The sequence below is a fragment of the Coregonus clupeaformis genome, unplaced genomic scaffold (assembly GCF_020615455.1).
Source record: "Coregonus clupeaformis isolate EN_2021a unplaced genomic scaffold, ASM2061545v1 scaf0142, whole genome shotgun sequence".
Lineage (NCBI taxonomy): Eukaryota > Metazoa > Chordata > Actinopteri > Salmoniformes > Salmonidae > Coregonus > Coregonus clupeaformis.
The window spans coordinates 405,616-423,310 of record NW_025533597.1 but is presented as its reverse complement, the minus strand read 5'-3'; the positions used below and the strand labels follow the sequence as shown (position 1 = coordinate 423,310).

At 43.5% G+C, this 17,695-nt stretch overlaps 1 long non-coding RNA gene across 1 annotated transcript; it reads left to right on the top strand.

Moving 5' to 3' along the window:
- The first annotated feature begins 5,877 nt into the window (after window positions 1–5,877).
- LOC121556799 lies at window positions 5,878–11,836 on the top strand. The gene is made up of 7 exons (XR_005998224.2): window positions 5,878–6,033; window positions 6,935–7,139; window positions 9,224–9,419; window positions 9,571–9,704; window positions 9,935–10,022; window positions 11,182–11,332; window positions 11,456–11,836. It is a non-coding gene; the product is annotated as an uncharacterized LOC121556799 (long non-coding RNA).
- The last annotated feature ends 5,859 nt before the right edge of the window (window positions 11,837–17,695 follow it).

Genomic DNA, 17,695 nt, shown 5'->3' with positions numbered 1-17,695 from the left:
TGCTTCACGGGAACTTGGCAAAATGAAGGTTGTAGTGTGGCTAGCCACTGGATGGCTCTGAATGTACTGCCAGCATGCAGTCAAAGCTACTAGACACATTTGGAGCAAGCTAGTGCTCCCAAATCGTATCCTAATGTCGACAGCAGATGAGAGTTATATTCATAAATAGCTAACTAAGCTAGCTAACATACATTCGGAGAAAACAAGTTTGATATTATCTGGCTAGCTAGCATTAGCAACGTTTTGAATGCCATGGTGGTGGCCAGTGAGAGCTAGCTAACCAGCTAGGATACAATGCAACAAAAGTATAATTTCAAAAAATAATCCAAGTACCCCGGTGCGCTATACAATTATTTAGCCATTTAAACAATGGATTTTTTGACAAAAGCTCTCAGTTTTTGTCATTACCCTTATTGGCTTCCATGCATTTGAAACCTGTGCTTGTCTGAGACGTCGGACACTAGCTTGGTTATAGCGACAGTTTATCAACTTTCACAAACTTTTGATTGCTCAAAATTCTAAGCATAAGGTAAATTGCTTGATTGCTGTGAGGGAGATTAGCACAATATCTTTCAAAAACTGCAGCAGCCCCCCAAATGATTTTTTCTTGAGTTCGAGTTTGTTGAGCAGAGGCATGTTTTGGTTCTACAAATCTGTGGCCATCGGATAACATTTTATAATCAATTAATTGTATTCATTCTTGCACCATGCGATCAATTATTAGTTCTAAACTTGTCTTTTTCTTTTCTTTGCTAACAAATATTATATATTTTTCCCGCCACATTTAAAGCTGACTGATGAAGCTAGCCAGTTGATTGTAAAGCTATGATGAATGTCAGAAGCCAGCTAGCTAGCTAGCTAAAGTAAGCGTCTGTCAATGGGGTTCCTCCGAAATGTACAGTACCAGTCAAAAGTTTGGACACATCTACTCATTCAAGGGGTTTTATTTATTTTTACTATTTTCTACATTGTAGAATAATAGTGAAGACATCAAAACTATGCAATAACACATATGGAATCATTATTCTACAATGTAAAAAAAAATTAACATAAAGAAAAGCCCTTGAATGAGTAGGTGTGTCAAACCTTTGACTGGTAGTGTACCGATATAATTTCACAAGATAAACAATCTTCTGTCATCCCTTTTTACACATAAAAGAGATGATTACCTCCAAGTTATTCTAGTACATCAGGCAGAGGAGTAACATTATTAACATTACTTTGAATAAATGACTTATTATTTTCTCCTTTTCAAGCTACTTCCTGAGATTTGATTGATTGATTAATCCAGCCAATCGTTGCAGCAAAAAGTGGTTTTGGCTGTTTGGTCAGGAGTAAAAGTTCCTGCGCCCAGAGCTGCTCAAACCACTTTTTTACTTGTGAATATCTTTATACAAAACGTACAAACTTTCAACAAGCTTATAAATGTCTTGGTAACTTGTCGAAAGTGACAGAACTCTGAGCGTACGCAAATTCAAAATCTGCAAGGACTAAGATTGAATCCTACTACACCGGCTCTGAAAATCTTCGGATGTGGCAGGGCTTGCAAACTATTACAGACTACAAAGGGAAACCCAGCCGCGAGCTGCCCAGTGACGCAAGCCTACCAGACGGGCTAAATGCCTTTTATGCTCACTTTGAGGCAAACAACACTGAAGCATGCATGAGAGCACCAGCTGTTCCAGACGACTGTGTGATCATGCTCTCCGTAGCCGATGTGAGCAAGAGCTTTAAGCAGGTCAACATTCATAAGGCCGCGGGGCCAGACGGATTACCAGGACGTGTTCTCAGAGCATGTGCGGACCAACTGGCAAGTGTCTGCACTGATATTTTCAACCTCTCTCTGACAGAGTCTGTAATACCTACATATTTCAAGCAGACCACCATAGTCCCTGTGCCCAAGAAAGCAAAGTTAATCTACCTAAATGACTACCGACCCATAGCACTCACGTCAGTAGCCATGAAGTTCTTTGAAATGCTGGTCATGGCTTACATCAACACCATCATCCCGGAAACCCTATACCCACTCCAATTCGCATACCGCCCCAACAGATCCACAGATGACGCCATCTCAATTGCACTCCACACTTTCCTTTCCCACCTGGACAAAATGAACACCTATGTGAAAATGCTGTTCATTGACTACAGTGCAGTGTTCAACACCATAGTGCCCACAAAGCTCAGCACTAAGCTAAGGACCCTGGGACTAAACACCTCCCTCTGCAACTGGATCCTGGACTTCCTGACGGGCCACCCCAAGGTGGTAAGGGTAGGCAGCAACACATCTGCCACGCTGATCTTCAACACAAGGACCCCTCAGGGGTGCGTGCTTAGTCCCCTCCTTTACTCAAATCAAAATCAAATCACATTTTATTTCTCACATGTGCCGAATACAACAGTGAAATGCTTACAACCCCTTAACCAACAATGCAATTTTAAGAAAGAATACTTAAAAAATAAATACATTAAAAGTAACAAATAATTAAAGAGCAGCAGTAAAATAACAATAGCGAGGCTATATACAGGGGATACCGGTTCCGAGTTTAAATTGGCGGGGGCACCGGTTAGTCGAGGTAATATGTACATGTAGGTAGAATTGGCAATGCAAATAGTCTGGGTAGCCATTTGATTAGATGTTCAGGAGTCTTATGGCTTGGGGTTGGTAGCTGTTTAGAAGCCTAGACTTGGTGCTCCGGTACCGCTTGCCATGCAGTAGCCAAGAGAACATTCTATGACTAGGGTGGCTGGAGTCTGACAATTTTTGGGCCTCCTCTGGTATAGAGGTCCTGGATGGCTGGAAGCTTGGCCCCAGTGATGTACTGGGCCGTATGCACTACCCTCTGTAGTGCCTTGCGGTCGGAGGCAGAGCAGTTGCCAAACCAGGCAGTGATGCAACCAGTCAGGATGCTCTCGATGGTGCAGCTGTAGAACCTTTTGAGGATCTGAGGACCAATGCCAAATCTTTTCAGTCTCCTTAGGGGGAATAGGTTTTGTCATGCCCTCTTCACGACTGTCTTGGTGTGCTTGGACAATGTTAGTTTGTTGGTGATGTGGACACAAAGGAACTTGAAGCTCTCAACCTGCTCCACTACAGCCCCGTCGATGAGAATGGGGCGTGCTCGGTCCTCTTTGTTTTCCTGTAGTCCAAAATCATCTCCTTTGTCTTGATCACGTTGAGGGAGAGGTCAGGTCTCTGACCTCCTCCCTATTGGCTGTCTCGTCGTTGTAGGTGATCACATAGGTGTTCCTTTTGTCTAGGTGTGAAAGGGCAGTGTGGAGCGCAATAGAGATTGTATCATCTGTGGATCTGTTGGGGCGGTATGCAATTTGAAGTGGGTCTAGGGTTTCTGGGATAATGGTGTTGATGTGAGCCATGACCAGCCTTTCAAAGCACTTCATGGCTACAGATGTGAGTGCTATGGGTCGGTAGTCATTTAGGCAGGTTAACTTAGTGTTCTTGGGCACAGGGACTATGGTGGTCTGCTTGAAACATGTTGGTATTACAGACTCAGGTTGAAAATGTCAGAGAAGACACTTGCCAGTTGGTCAGCGCATACTACGAGTACACGTCCTGGTAATCCGTCTGGCCCTGCAGCCTTACGAATATTGACCTGTTTACAGGTCTTACTCACATCGGCTACGGAGAGCGTGATCACACAGTCGTCCGAAACAGCTGATGTTCTCATGCATGTTTCAGTGTTACTGCCTCGAAGCGAGCATAGAAGTAATTTAGCTCATCTGGTAGGCTCGTATCTCTGGGCAGCTCGTGGCTGTGCTTCCCTTTGTAGTCTATAATAGTTTGCCAAATTCTTAAAAACAACGGCTTATTGTAAAGAAATGAACATTAAATTATCTGGCAACAGCTCTGTTGGACATTCCTGCAGTAAGCATGCCAATTGTACACTCCCTCAAAACTTGAGACATCTTTGGCATTGTGTTGTGTGACAAAACTGTACATTTTACAGTGGCATTTTATTGTCCCCAGAACAAGGTGCACCTGTGTTATGATAATGCTGTTTAATCAACTTCTTGATATGCCACACCTGTTAGGTGGATGGATTATATTGGCAATGAGAAATGCTCACTAACAGTGATGTAAACAAAACATTCTGGGATCTTTTATTTCAGCTCATGAAACATGGGACCAATACTTTACATGGTGCGTTTATATTTTGTTCAGTATACAGTTGAAGTTGGAAGTTTACATACACCTTAGCTAAATACATTTAAACTAAGTTTTTCACAATTCCTGACATTTTAATCCTAGTAAAAATTCCCTGTTTTAGGCCAGTTAGGATCACCACTTTATTTTACAAATGTGAAATGTCAGAGTAATAGTAGAGAGAATTATTTATTTCAGCTTTTATTTCTTTCATCACATTCCCAGTGGGGCAGAAGTTTACATACACTCAATTAGTATTTGGTAGCATTGCCTTTAAATTGTTTAACTTGGGTCAAACGTTTCAGATAACCTTCCACAAGCTTCCCACAATAAGTTGGGTAAATTTTGGCCCATTCCTCATGACATAGCTGGTGTAACTGAGTCAGGTTTGTAGGCCTCCTTGCTCGCACACACATTTTTTTCAGTTCTGTCCACAAATTTTCTATAGGATTGAGGTCAGGGGTTTGTGATGGCCACTGCAGTACCTTGAATTTGTTGTCCTTAAGCCATTTTGCCACAACTTTGGAAGTATGCTTGGGGTCATTGTCCATTTGGAAGACCAAGCTTTAACTTCCTGACTGATGTCTTGAGATGTTCCTTCAATATATCCACATAATTTACCTTCCTCATGATGCCATCTATTTTGTGAAGTGCACCAGTCCCTCCTGCAGCAAAGCACCCCCACAGCATGATGCTGCCACCCCCGTGCTTCACGGTTGGGATGGTGTTCTTCGGCTTGTAAGCTACCCCTTTTTACTCCAAACATAACGATGGTCATTATGGCCAAACAGTTCTATTTTTGTTTCATCAGACAGAGGACATTTCTCCAAAAAGTACAATCTTTGTCCGCATGTGCAGTTGCAAACCGTAGTCTGGGTTTTTTATGGTGGTTTTGGAGCAGTGGCTACTTCCTTGCTTAGCTGCCTTTCAGGTTATGTGGATATATGACTTGTTTTACTGTGGATATAGATACTTTTGTACCTGTTTCCTCCAGCATCTTCACAAGGTCCTTTGCTGTTGTTCTGGGATTGATTTGCACTTTTCGCACCAAAGTACGTTCATCTCTAGGAGACAGAATGTGTCTCCTTCCTGAGCGGTATGACGGCTGTGTGGTCCCATGGTGTTTATATTTGCGTACTATTGTTTGTACAGATGAACGTGGTACCTTCATGTATTTGGAAATTGCTCCCAAGGATGAACCAGACTTGTGGAGGTCTACAATTTTTTGTTATTTCTTGATATACATCCACAGGTACACCTCCAATTGACTCAAATGATGTAAATTAGCCTATCAGAAGCTTCTAAAGCCATGACATCATTTTCTGGAATTTTCCAAGCTGTTTAAAGGCACAGTCAACTTAGTGTATGTAAACTTCTGACCCACTGGAATTGTGATACAGTAAATCATAAGTGAAATAATCTGTCTGTAAACAATTGTTGGAAAAATAACGTGTGACAACAAAGTAGATGTCCTAACCGACTTGCCAAAACTAGAGTTTGTTAACAAGAAATGTGTGGAGTGGTTGAAAAACGAGTTTTAATGACTCAACCTAAGTGTATGTAAACTTCCGATTTCACCTGTATGTTCAAAAGCTGTCAACTGCCTTTTCCATTTCCCATTTGAGTAGTACAATGCATTAGGCTAGGTCACATGTAGGGTTAAGGAGCGGTTTCGCGGACACATATTACACCTAGTCCTGGAATAGAAAGAATTTTGGCTTGAATTTTGGCTCTCTGGTTATGCTGTCCAGCGGGAGAGCGTGTGTGAGGACACTCACACTCGCAGTTGGTAGCTAGGTAGTTAGTAGTCTTTTGAGGCGAGTAGATACTGTACTGGACATCGTCACACCGGAGCAATGGCATTATTTTGAGTTAAGATGTGTTTATGGTACAAAGTTGTTTCTTTGTCTGTTGAAACTGTGTCGATGCCCAAAAGGTTTAATACTGTTAGCCAGCTAGTTAGTGAGCCAGCTAACGTTAGCAATTAACAGCTAGCTAGCTAGATAAAAGTCCTTATGCCTTCTTTTTGCAGATCGTTGATAGTAAGTGTTGCTTTGTTCGTGTCTTAGCTAGCTAACATTACACATTGAACATAGGCAATAGTTAGCTAGTCACCTAGCTAATTAGCTAGGTAAATTAGCTAGCTAACTAGCCCAAGCAATGTGAACATACAGTATAACGTTCACATTATAACATTAGCTAGCTAGCCAACGTAACACGTCATCGTTAACAACTGCAGGCTTGCTAGTTAGCCTCATGACTTCCTGCTAGCTAACTTGTCAGCGAACATTAACTAACTGATGTTAGCATTAAAGTTAACATCAGCTAGCTGGCAAGTTATTTAGCTATTTTTTACAATGTTGTCAACCAGAGAGACATTCAGCTCGTAAGAATCCTACCTTGTTATCTTACGTTAACATTAGCTGTAACCAGGGGTGTATTCATTACGTCTTACAATGCAAATCGTTTACCATTTGTGAACCAAACAGAAGCAAACAGAGCAAACGGAACGAAACGGGAAGGGATCTACCTTAATTTGTCCAATACAAAAACTCTAATTTTCGTTTCTGTTGGAAAACGTTTTACAACAGACGAAACATTTTGCAACAGAATCACCGTAATGAATAAACCCCAGGCCGCTGAGTTGACTTCCTATTTCTAAGAGGCCTTGATGAGCATAATAGCTAGCTACCTTTTTAGTATTTAATTTCACCAGGACTGCCTTGCAGTTAATTTAATTCATTAATTTAAATCTGTTGGCTTTGTTTCCAGATGTGGAGAGATTGGAAAAGGAAGCTGTGGCAAGGAAGGCTTTCTTGCTCCAGCCTCCCTGCTGCCCCCCACCAACCAGTCTGACAGTCAAGTCAAGGTTCCAAGGAGGTCGGAAAGACCCAGAGCAAAGCCCACCTGCATATCCTCTTTTCCAGCAGCATGTTGGTGTGCATCCCCATCACCCTAACCATGTCGATGGTCACGGGTAAGTTTACACACACCAAGGGTGTATTTACTAGGAACCAAACAGAGAGGGACCAACCTGCATTTGTCCAATAGAAACTAGTTTTAGTTGCAAAACGTTTTCAATTGCAAAGCGTTTTGTGCGTAATTACACATTTTTGCCATGGTGTGCAATATGTAATACACCTCAGGAGAAGCACACAGACAAATCACCAATCCCATGTCTCTCTCTCTGTCAGTCGAATCATTGGGATGCCAATGAGCATTTCAACAAGGAGTCCACCTATGACTTCAGCCTCTCCATGTACACAGTATCAGCGTCTCAAACTCTTTTTAGAAGGTTTAGTAAGGCATTATTTGGCTTGCGAAGCACCCCATTTCCAGCTTGAATATCCTTATTGATACTGGTATACCTTACCAATCAAATCAAAATGTTCCTCCGGAGAGGGGTGCCACGGAAAACATCCGGCAGCGGGAAGTGCTTGTAGTCTGTCTGGCCAATGAGATTGAGGGGAATGAAAGGGGCATTACACTTCCAGAGTAGTGCCGAGGGCAGGTGGGCCAACTCTTCTGCTATCTCTCTCAGAATGACCTACTTCATCCAAGCCAGTCAGGTTTCAAGACTGGTCATTCAACTGAGACTGCTCTTCTCTGTGTCACGGAGGCTCTCCGCACTGCTAAAGCTAACGCTCTCTCCTCTGCTCTTATCCTTCTAGACCTATCTGCTGCCATTGATACTGTGAACCATCCGATCCTCCTCTCCACCCTCTCCGAGTTGGGCATCTCCGGCGCTGCTCACTCTTGGATTGCGTCCTACCTGACAGGTCGCTCCTACCAGGTGGCGTGGCGAGAATCTGTCTCCGCACCACGTGCTCTCACCACTGGTGTCGCCCAGGGCTCAGTTCTAGGCCCTCTCCTATTCTCTCTATACACCAAGTCACTTGGCTCTGTCATATCCTCACATGGTCTCTCCTATCATTGCTACGCAGACGACACACAATTAATTTTCTCCTTTCCCCCTTCTGATAACCAGGTGGCGAATCGCGTGTCTGCATGTCTGGCGGACATATCAGTGTGGATGTCGGATCACCACCTCAAGCTGAACCTCGGCAAGACGGAGCTGCTCTTCCTTCCGGGAAGGACTGCCCGCTCCATGATCTCGCCACACGGTTGACAACTCCATTGTGTCCTCCTCCCAGAGTGCAAGGAACCTTGGCGTGACCCTGGACAACACCCTGTCGTTCTCCGCTAACATCAAAGTGGTGACCCAATCCTGCAGGTTCATGCTCTACAACATTCACAGAGTACAACCCTACCTTACACAGAAAGCGGCATAGGTCCTAATCTAGGCACTTGTCATCTCCCGTCTGGATTACTGCAACTCGCTGTTGGCTGAGCTCCCTGCCTGTGCCATTAAACCACTACAATTTATCCAGAACGCTGCAGCCCGTCTGGTGTTCAACCTTCCCAAGTTCTCTCATGTCACCCCACTCCTCCGCACACTACACTAGCTTCCAGTTGAAGCTTGCATCTACTACAAAACCATGGTGCTTGCCTAGAGAGCTGTGAGGGGAACGGCACCTCCTTACCTTCAGGCTCTGATGAGACCCTACACCCAAACGAGGGCACTACGTTCATCCACCTCTGGCCTGCTAGCCCCCCTACCTCTACGGAAGCACAGTTCCCGCTCAGCCCAGTCAAAGCTATTCGCTGCTCTGGCACCCCAATGGTGGAACAAGCTCCCCCACGATGCCAGGACAGCGGAGTCACTGACCACCTTCCGGAGACACTTGAAACCCTACCTCTTTAAGGAATACCTGGAATAGTATAACAGTAATCCTTCTACCCCCCCAGTGGTTGTCCCACTGGCTATCCTAAGTTGAATGCACCAATTTGTAAGTCGCTCTGGATAAGAGTGTCTGCTAAATTACTTAAATGTAAATGAAAGGAATCACAGACATACAGTACACTAATACATGAACGCATAAAGACATTTGGCAAAACTGCATCTGTATGAGGTTGTTTTTTCATTCGTTCATACACATGTATATTGACACACACATACTCAAACGTCTCTCCCCCTTTCTCTCTCTCTCCCCTCTCCAGTCAGGGTAAAGACATGCCTCTTCCCCTCGGCTCCTCTACACCCTCCCTTGGTTCCTGGAGAGCTACCGTCCTGCAAATCCAACCCTAATCTAATGCGTCTGATTTTAATAATTAGTTGGTTGATAAACTGGGTCAGATTAGTTACAACTGGAGTTGGAGCGAAAATCTACAGGAGGGTAGATGGCACTCTCCGCTGGTATGCTAATTTTCATTAAGGAATGTGAAGGATTGATGGAGAAAAGATTAGGAAAAAGTCAATTGGTGGATAAACACACAGGATCACATTAAATTCACTAGTGAATAGGGAAGGAATACATCATGTTGATATGTGCCTGTTGTTTTCTCAGGTGCTGTTTCCTAACATGGTTTGCAGCTGTATGAGGGCTGTCCTGAAGTACCTGTACACTGGCTTATGTTCCCGCACTGACCTGTTCTTGCCAACTGTCTTTGCTTCCTACACCAGGTTTAAGGTCCCTACAGTGTAAGACTTTTCTGTCATTTCAACAGTAAAACACTGTAGAATGCACAGTAAAATACCGTAAATCTTTTTTATAGCATTAATGCTGTAGATTGCACTGCATTATGGGTAAAATGCTGAAAAATACTGTGATTAACTGTAATTGGAAGCCTCCTGTAAAAATGACTCAAACATATTGTATTTCTTTACAGTAATAGCTTTTGCCTACTGTAGATTCAAATTATCCGTTTCAGGCGCCAACCTCATGCTGTCGAGTGAGACCAGGCCCCCAGTGTCCGGTCTGGAGTGTGAAGTCACAAGCTCTGTTGGTCGGCTACTGCGGTAACAAAAGCCCTGGTCTACCATAGAAAGCCTATGTAAATTACGATCGCTATCACTATCTACTGGTTTTAATGTCTATGGGTGAGACACATGAAGCTCATACTATTTTAGTAAATACTGTATCTCCTTGAAGCTTCTGTGAAGTGGAATAATATTTTCAGCAGCTGCTGGGTAGCCAACTTTGAATTACTGCATGTTTCCATAGCTAACCTACCTAGCTAGCTGGCTAACGTTTGCTAGCTAGCCAGTTAGCTAGCTAGCTCAAGTTGACATAAGCCATTTCAGTCTGCTCTAAATTACTCGTAAATACTGTATCTTGCTGTGCAACCTAGAAAAAAAACCACCTAGACAATATTTGTTGTGATGATAGGCTTCGCTGTACCGCGGCCTTGAGTGCCATAGAGAATAAACTGAGCGCAGATTCGTGACCATAACTTCAGAGAAAATTGCGTGTTTCTTGCAGTCGATAAAAGATATGACCCATATTACCGGCACAATGTTTTTTTCTGGATTGACGGGCTGCATTTTACACATAAACCACTTTGTGGGCCATTAAACTACTCATGAGCTTCAGCCGCTGAAGCTGATGTGAATGACCAGTGCACTGGTGTTGTATCAAAGTGCCTGCCGACCTAAGGTGCTTCCACTGGGCAGGTCGATCACAGTAGCCGGCGGTACGTGGGCAATTTTTTTTCCCTCCCAGGATTATATTTCAAGTAGGATAGCAGTTTACACAAGAAATATCTAATACTGGTAGCCATCTAGAAGTCAATGTGATACAGTCTACAATGGGGAGAGCATGAACGGCAACAACACCAGGACATAGTGTGCTCCTTAGATGTCACAACCCTGTGTCACAGGCTGTGTGATTCGGTTCACTCGGCTCTCAGCTGTGCGAGATAACCTCGCAACAACATTGTTCCATACTGTTACAGTATTAGCTAAACCTGTTCACTTTACCAGTAGTATGCAAACAGTTTGTCACAGAAAGAAAGGAAAATGTTGTGAGTCTGGTCAAATAATATGTGGTATTGTGTAGGCTATATCAATGTTTTATTAGTTAGCTAGGGTTTGAAGTAGGTGTATCTAGCTGTCTTATTTGTATTTGTTCAATGCCTCAATTGATTTTATAAACTATATTGGATATATGGCTGTACAGATTCCTGGTTCGAATCAACCCAAGATGATGAACCCTGAAGATGGGACAAATTGCATGACAAGGTGGCCCAGAGGAAGCCAGCTGTTCTCAACCCCTACATTGCCCCTTTCTTCCAAGAGCTCACTGAGTTTGAATGAAGATCTCTAGTGAGGTAAGTACACACACAATGTAAACACACAACACCAGCTTGATATGTCCCTTGTCACCTATCCTTTTACCCACAGAGTAACAGCCCTCTCTCCTTCTATTCTTTATGTTTCTATGCTTGTCCTAGGGGTGAGAAGAGCTGACAAATCAGAACTGAGGAGGATTGTTACAGAGCCTCATGAGGAACACCTGATGCTGCGCTGACTTCTGTCTTCTGGATGCTCTCCTGCCCAAACTCTCCCATTGTGTGGTTCACCGCCTCTGAACCCCCTTACCCCGAATAGAGATGCCCCTGATCATAGATCTAGGATTGTACCCAATCCCAATTGTAACTCCATCTCCCTTTTTCTTTTTGTTTCTCTCTCCCCCACACCGACAGGAACACAATATAGTTTTTAAATTAGTGTTGTATTGATGTTCTTATTTGGTTACATATGTGTTGTTACTTCTATTGTCAATTCTGTTGTTTATTTGTTGTTACCAATTTGAATATATGTACTGTGTACAACTGTATGGTTTTCCTTACATTTAGATTTCAGGGATAATTTCACAGCATTATACTGGCACCAGAGTTGCCAGCTTAATACTGTAATTTTGCTTTACAGCAGATGCTGTAATATATTTTACAGTACTATTTTCCTTACTGTAAAACATTACATCACCCCTGCTGTAAGAGATGCTCTAATATGTTTTACAGTAAGGAAAATAGTGCTGTAAAATATATTACAGCATCTCTGCTGTAAAGCAAAATGATCTGTCAAGTGCCACAAATATCTGTTAAATGTATCTGTCAAGCATCACAAATACCTGTCAAGCACCATAGATAGCAAGACATTAATGTTACCATCTGGTAACAGGTAATGTCTCTCCCGATACCATCATTGTCATTGATAGTTGTAGTATGTGGGGCTGGGGGATTTTCTAAAATGAAATAGAAGGATTGTATGTGTGAAAATAAAATGTGACATTCCTTCCAGTTAGGCTACATCCTCCACACAAAACATTGAATGAACATGCCTCTATACAAAGCCATGGGCTTTTCAGACTGGATTTGAGTACATCAGTATAGGAAAGTTTGTTTGGTAGCTAGCTAAATTGTTTAATTACTTTTTTCACAATGTAGCTAGCTATTCGTATGGAAATTAGCTGATGTAACGTCAACGTGACGTTGATAGAACCAGCTAGATAGAACCAGTCTAGCTAGCTACCATGGCTAGCTACTGTATGTTTCTTTGTGAATGGCAATTTCATTATGACCACCTCTCCCATCATCTGCTGATCACCAGTTATTTTAGCCACAGATCGTTACACCAGATAATGTGATTTATGCAAAGATATTTGATATCCAATACTGGGAGTTACAGGAAATGTACTGTTTGGTGTAGCACAGATAATTTTTGACCAACCTTAGCAATGCTGTCTTTGTCTTGAATTTTTGCAAACAGGAGTCTCATTTTCAGTTGGAGTCTCCATTTTCAGGGGGTCAATTTGCATTTAGAAAATGCTCCATTATTAAAATAATTTTTATTTTTTTGCTCCATGAAGTAATCCAACAATCTGTACGCTGCCATCTTGTCTATTTCAAGTCTACTCTCATTAATCTGAATGAAAGAAATTCCACAAATTAACTTTTAAGAAGGCACACCTGTTAATTTAAATGCATTCCAGGTGACTACCTCATGAAGCTGGTTGAGAGAATGCCAAGCGTGTGCAAAGCTGTCATCAAGCAAAGGGTGGCTATTTGATGAATCTCAAATCTCAATTATATGTTTATTTGTTTAACACTTTTTTGGTTACTACATGATTCCATATGTGTTATTTCATAGTTTTGATGTCTTCACTATTATTCTACAATGTAGAAAATAGTAAAAATAAAGAAAAACCCTTGAATGAGTAGGTGTTCTAAAACTTTTGGTTAGTGTACATAGGGCAGCAGCCTCTAAGGTGCAGCATTGAGTAACCGGGTGGTATCCGGCTAGTGATGGCTATTTAACAGTCTGATGGCCTTGAGATAGAAGCTGCTTTTCAGTCTCTTGGTCCCTGCTGTGATGCACCTGTACTGACCTAACCTTCTGGATGATAGTGGGGTGAACAGGCCGTCGCTTGGGTGGTTGATGTCCTTGATGATATTTTTGGCCTTCCTGTGACATCGGGTGCTGTAGGTGTCCTGGAGGGCAGGCAGTGTGCCCCCGGTGATGCGTTGGGCAGACCACACCACCCTCTGGAGAGCCCTGCGGTTGCGGAAGGTGAAGTTGCCGTACCAGGCGGTGATACAGCCCAACAGGATGCTCTCAATTGTGCATCTGTAAACGTTTGTGAAGGTCTTAGGGGCCAAGCCAAATTTCTCCAGCCTCCTGAGATTGAAGAGGCGCTGTTGCGCCTTCTTCACGACACTGTCTGTGTGGGTGGACCATTTCATATTGTCAGTGATGTGTACACCGAGGAACTTGAAACTTTTCACCTTCTCCACTGCGGTCCCGTCGATGTGGATAGGGGCATGCTCCCTCTGCTTTTTCCTGAAGTCCATGATCAGCTCCTTCGTTTTGTTGACATTGAGGGAGAGGCTATTTTCCAGGCACCACTCCGCCAGGGCCCTCACTTCCTCCCTGTAGGTTGTCTCATCATTATTGGTAATCAGGCCTACTACTGTTGTGTCGTCTGCAAACCTGATGATTGAGTTGGAGGCATGCGTGGCCACGCAGTTATGGGTGAACAGGGAGTACAGGAGGGGGCTGAGCAAGCACTCTTGTGAGGCCCCTGTGTTGAGGATCAGCGAGGTGGAGGTGTTGTTTCCTACCTTCACCACCTGGGGGTGGCCGTCAGGAAGTCTAGGACCCAGTTGCACAGGACGGGGTTTAGACCCAGGGCCTCGAGCTTGATGATGAGCTTGGAGGGCACTATGGTGTTGAATGCTGAGCTATATTCAATGAATAGCATTCTTACATAGGTATTCCTCTTGTCCAGATGGGATAGGGCAGTGTGCAGTGCGATGGTGATTGTATCGTCTGTGGATCTATTGGGGTGGTATGCACATTGAAATCGGTCTAGGGTGGCAGGTAAGGTAGAGGTGATATGATCCTTAACTAGCCTCTCAAAGCACTTCATGATGACAGAAGTGAGTGCTACGGGGCCATAGTCATTTAGTTCAGTCATCTTTGCTTTCTTGGGTACAGGAACAATAGTGGACATCTTGAATCAAGTGGGGACAGCAGACTGGGTTAGGGAGAGATTGAGTATGTCCATAAACACTCCAGCCAGCTGATCTGCACATGCTCTGAGGACGCGGCTAGGGATGTCGTCTGGGCCGGCAGCCTTGCGAGGGCTAACGCGCTTAAATGTCTTATTCACGTCAGCCACGGAGAACGAGAGCCCACAGTCCTTGGGAGCGGGCCGCGTTGGTGGCATGTGTTATCCTCAAAGCGGGCGAAATAAGGTGTTTAGCTTGTCCAGGAGCAAGACGTTGGTGTCTGCGATGTGGCTGTTTTTTTCCTTTGTAATCCGTGATTGTCTGTAGACCCTGCCACATATGTTTCATGTCTGAGCCGTTGAATTGCGACTCCACTTTGCCTCTGTACTAATGTTTTGCCAGTTTGATTGCCTTACAGAGGGAATAACTACACTGTTTTTGTTCGACCATATTCCCAGTCACCTTGCCATGGTGATGTGCGGTGGTTCTCGCTTTCAGTTTTGCATGAATGCTGCCATTTATCCACGGTTTCTGGTTTGGGTAGGTTTTAATAGTCACAGTAGGAACAACATCCCCTATACAGTTCCTGATGAACTGAGTCACCGTGTCTGTGTATACGTCAATGTTATTCTCAGAGGCTACACAGAACATATCCCAGTCCGCGTGATCAAAACAATCTTGAAGCATGGATTCTGATAGGTCAGACCAGCGTTGAATAGACCTTAGCACGGGTACTTTCTGTTTGAGTTTCTGCCTATAGGAAGGGTGGAGCAAAATTTAGTCATGATATGATTTGCCGAAGGGAGGGCAGGGTAGGGCCTTGTAGCCATCCCGGATGGGGGAGTAACAGTGGTTGAGTGTTTTAGCAGCGCGAGAACTACAGTCAATGTGTTGATAGAACTTCAGTAGCGTTTTCCTCAAATTGCTTTGTTAAAATCCCCAGCTACAAAAAATGCGGCCTCAGGATAAGTGGTTTCCAGTTTGAACAAAGTCCAGTGTAGATCCTTGAGGGCCGTCATGGTATCGGCTTGAGGGGGAATATACATGGCTGTGACTATAACTGAAGAGAATTCTCTTGGGAGGTAATATGGTCGGCATTTGATTGTGAGGTATTCTAGGTCGGGTGAACAAAAGGACTTGAGTTCCTGTACATTATCACAATCACACCATGAGTAGTTAATCATGAAACATACACAACCACCTTTCTTCTTCCCGGAGAGTTCTTTTTTCCTGTCTGCGCGACGTACCGAGAACCCAGCTGGCTGTATGGACGGGGACAGTATTTCCGGAGAGAGCCATGATTCCATGAAACAGAGTATGTTACAGTCCCTGATGTCTCTCTGGAAGGAGATCCTCGCCCTGAGCTCGTCTACTTTATTGTCCAGAGAGTGAACATTAGTGAGTAATATACTCGGAAGTGGTGGATGGTGTGCACGCCTCCTGAGTCGGACTAGAAGTCCACTCCGAATACTTCTTCTCCGCCAGCGGTGTCTTGGAGCAACGTCTGGTATACATTCAATTGCCCTGGGGGGTACGAACAAAGGATACAATTCAGTCATGTCGTATTCCTGGTCATAATGCTGGTGAGTTACCGCCACTCTTATTTCCGGCTGTATTTAATAACACCTAAAACGTTCTGGGCTAATAATGTAAGAAATAACACACAAAAAAACAAAATACTGCAAAGCTTCAATGTCTGTTGGCGCCGTCTTGGTACAGATGTATGGTATCTTTTACCATATAATATTATTGTTGAATACCCAGTTCTCTTTTTGAGTTAGCATTAAATAGTGCACTCTCCCCTATATTTTAGATTTTGACAAATAAACATTTTTGTAAACAAATGTCTAACATCTGTTTGATGTTACAGACTCCTGTACAGCTTATATAATAATATTCTGTGAATCCATAAAGGCAGACAACTTTCTAAGGTTGATAGAAAATATCCATATCTATTCTGAACAAAAATATAAATGCAACATGTAAAGTGTTGGCCCCATGTTTCCTGAGCTGAAATAAAAGATTCCAGAAATTTCCATAAGCACAAAAAACGTATTTGTCTCAGCATTTGTCCACACATTTGTTTACATCCCTGTTAGTGAGCACTTCTCCTTTACCAAGATAATCCATCCACCTGACAGGTGTGGCATATCAAGAAGTTCATTAAACATCATGATGATTACACAGGTGCACCTTGTGCTGGGGACTATAAAAGGCCTCTCTAAAATGTGCAGTTTTGTCACACAACACAATGCCACAGATGTCTCAAGTTTTGAAGAAGCGTGCAATTGGCATGCTGACTGCAGGAATTTCCACCAGAGCTGTTCCATAATTTCTCTACCATACGTTGTTTTAGAGAATTTGGCAGTACGTCCAACCGGCCTCACAACCGCAGACCACATGTAACCACTGCTTCTTCACCGGCGGGATTGTCTGAGACCAGCCACCCGGATGGCTGATGAAATTGAGGAGTATTTCTGTCTGTAATAAAACCCTATTGTGGGTAAAAACTCATTCTGATTGGCTGGGCCTGGCTCCCCAGTGGGGTGGGCCTAGCTTCCCAGTGGGTGGGCCTTTGCCCAACCAGGCACACCCATGGCTCCGCCCCTGCCAAGTCTTGTGAAATCCATAGATTAGGGCTTAATTTATTTATATTAATTGACTAATTTCCTTTTATGAACTGTAACTCAGTAAAAATGTTGAAATTGTTGCATGTTGCATTTATATTTTTGTCCAGTATATTTTATGGTGGTTCTACATGGTCTTATGCTGAGCCACACTGGCTGCGTTTACACAGGCAGTCCAATTCTGATATTTTTTCCACTAATCACATCAGATCTTTTTCAGAACTGATCTGATTGGTCAAAAGACCAATTAGTGAATTAGTGCTGCCTGTGTAAATGCAGCCATAGTCCTTTATCCGGCTTTGGTACACTGGAAATAGTGTTTGGTATGGTGGGCCGTGGAAGCTGAGACTCTTTGTGCTTGTGGGGAATGGTCCTGTCCTGTCTGCGGTGTATGGCCAGCTGGATAAGACTCTGCCAGAAGTAGTGTAGGGCTCGTAGATATTAACCACCAACTGTTTGGACTGTTAGTCAAAGATAGAACAAACGTTTATTCTGCTGAAGGTACCAGTCTAGCAGTGACTACTATGGCATAGGCAAAATTGTTTGACAGTGT